We start from the raw sequence: 2863 nt of genomic DNA on the forward strand, positions 1-2863 counted from the left end.
TACACAAATTTCCTTAATTTTTTTCAGGAATCGGTTGAACTCTTCATCCTTCTGGGAGGTTATCAGTTTCTGAGGGAAAGGAATCGTCTGACTTTGTGGGGGAGTTTGAAGAGCTCCTTTAACTTTCTTAGTAACCTCCTCTCCATCCCTATTTTGGGTCTGATTGGGCATTGGGGGAGAGGGCTCTTCCTCTGAGTCAGGTCCCTTTTGAGTAATGATTTGGGGGTCTCCCACAGTTCGCCCGCTCCTCAGCTCGATGTGGTTGTAGTGTTCCACTGGATTTATATCTGGCTTCCCTGGAAATGCTCCCTGTGCTCTTGAGATGGACTGGGCTATCTAGGCTATCTGGCTGTCTTGCATCTTTTGATGATTCTCAAAATTTTTCATTCTTTAAGTTAACAACTTGATCTCATTCTTCATCTCTTTCTGCTCTGAGAGATCTTCTTCAAGCATCTTTTCAATTCTAAACAATTGTGAAGGTTGTTGTTAAAAAGTCTATTGTCCAGATGAGTAGCTCTGCTGCCCAGGTGAGTAGCTCTGTTGTTCAGGTTGATAACTTTGTTTTGCTGGCCCTTGGTCCTGATTGTTCTGGTATGAGAAGTTTGGGTGATTCCTCCAACCTGGATTGTATGTGTTGGAGTACGGATTGTTTTGCCTTTGGTTGTAGCTGACTATCGCATCACACTGCTCAAGTTGGTTTATCTGTGCTTGTATTGGCCCTAGGGGGCAAGTATCTTGAGCATGATCTGTACTTCCACAAGTTTCACAAACACAAACTATTGCATTGACCGTGTTGTTGTTATTTCCCATGGCCTCAAACTTCTTGGTCAGATCGTCTAGCTTTGCAGACATGAGAGTGACTGCATCTACGTCGAATTTTCCTGACGTTTTTATTAAATTCCCTGAGAAAGAACCACCAGATCTTTCTGATGCCCACTAATGGTGATTCTGTGTCACATTCTCTATGATCTCTTTAGCCTCATCAAGGCTCTTATTCATCAGTGCTCCTCCTGCTGTAGAATCGAGGGATACCTTCGTGTGATAATTGATTCCATTGTAAAAGGTGTATAGAGCCAACCATTTCTCAAGGCCATGATGGGGGCACTGTCTTAACATACTTTTGAATCTGTCCCAGGTTTCAAATAATGATTCTGAGTCTATCTGTTTAAAGCTTGCAATCAGATTCCTCATATGAGCAGTTTTGCTTGGTGGATAGAATTTGTCTAGGAATTTCTGCTCACACTGCTCCCAAAATGTAATGCTATTTGTTAGAAGGGAATTTAGCCACTACTTGGTTCTATCTTTCAAGGAGAATCCGAAGAGCAGTAACCTTACTGATTCTAGAGGGACTCCGTTCACTTTCATAGTACCACAGATCTCATAGAAAAGCTCTAAGTGGTGGTTTGGATCATCGTGCGGTCCTCCTCCAAATTGATTCTGCTGAACCATGTGAATTACTACATGCTTGATTTCAAAATTGTTAGCTTCGATTGACGGTCGAGTGATGCTAGACCTAACCCCTCGTGCATAAGGTGTTGTGTAATCCTTCAACAATTTATCAGCCATCTCTGAAGATTCTTGTGCTGCTTGAAATGCTTTCTGTAGGTTTCTTCTTCTCAAGTAAGTCCTATCGATCTCTGGATCGAACGGTAGAAGTGGTCCTGAAAGATTAGCTTTTCGCATGCAAAAACAAAATATGAAGTATAGTAAAGAAGAAGAAATGAAATAATATTATTTTTGGCGTTTTAATAAAATTGCAGAAGGTAAGGAAAAACAAGAATAAAATTATTTATCTCTAAATGCAAAATAAAGGAAAGATAAAGGAAAAGAAAACAAAGTATAGTCTAATCTAGTATGATTATCACTAATGTTATAGATGCAATCCCCGACAACGGCGCCAAAAACTTTTTACGCTTCCACAAGTGCACGGATTCGTCGTCAGTAATAAAGATTATCAATCCCATGAGGACTGGTTGTAAGCACTAGTGATGACACACTTAGGATTAGCTACACTATCGATGGTTGTAAGTAATCTAAGAAAAGAGATTAGGAAGCGGAAATGAGAACTAGCAACGAGAAGTAATCAACTTAGTTTATGAAGAGTTCTAGGAATTCGGTTTCATTGTGGTGGTATTGATGTATCACATACTATCTTATACTCATTGTCCATCAGTATGCATTCATCGGAAGCTAAAGCAACTATCCTTAAGCACCAAAAAAGACGATCCCTATGAAATCCTATTACGGTTAACCCCTGTCACTAGGGCGTCTCGATAGATCACAAGGACACAACTCTGATTGATGTTATCAAGGATAGAATTAAGGAGCTTAGTTTGGTCTCTTACTTCCTTGTGGAGGAGTCGCCTCTCCTTTCAAGGAAGTACCCTAGATGTCCGTGAACGGGTTACCCCTATCACTAGGGTCCTCGGGTGTACAATCTAAGAGATTCCCTCTACGAGGTTGGTAATTCCTACACAATCAATCAACACGACATAGAGATCGAGTAGTCGAAACAAAGCAAGTGAAATCATCCAATGAATATAAGCATAATATGAGTCTTACATCAAAACCAATCCATAATTACTCCCTCATCCTAGAACAAGGACTCTACTCCATAGACGTCGGAGAAAAACCCGAAGACATTATGTATTTAAACATACAATTCTCAAACACGAAGGGAGAAAGAAGAAGTATGCTTATCCAATGACGACGAGTGATCTTCGGATCCAATCCTTTGCTTCTGGAGTTGATGTGGCGATGAAAGATCGCTGAACCGATGTCCTGGACGGCGTGGAACAGTACTAGAGTGATTCTCCTGTTGACGGCTCGCTTCCCAGCTCTCCCCCTTGAGGAAAAGGGTTAA

General features: G+C 41.0%; 1 non-coding gene across 1 annotated transcript; it reads left to right on the plus strand.

Moving 5' to 3' along the window:
• The first annotated feature begins 1087 nt into the window (after positions 1–1087).
• On the plus strand, positions 1088–1193 carry LOC122022132. Its single transcript, XR_006122865.1, has one exon. It is a non-coding gene; the product is annotated as a small nucleolar RNA R71 (small nucleolar RNA).
• Positions 1194–2863: the final 1670 nt, after the last annotated feature.

This window comes from Zingiber officinale, chromosome 9A (genome assembly GCF_018446385.1).
Source record: "Zingiber officinale cultivar Zhangliang chromosome 9A, Zo_v1.1, whole genome shotgun sequence".
Taxonomy (NCBI): Eukaryota; Viridiplantae; Streptophyta; class Magnoliopsida; order Zingiberales; family Zingiberaceae; genus Zingiber; species Zingiber officinale.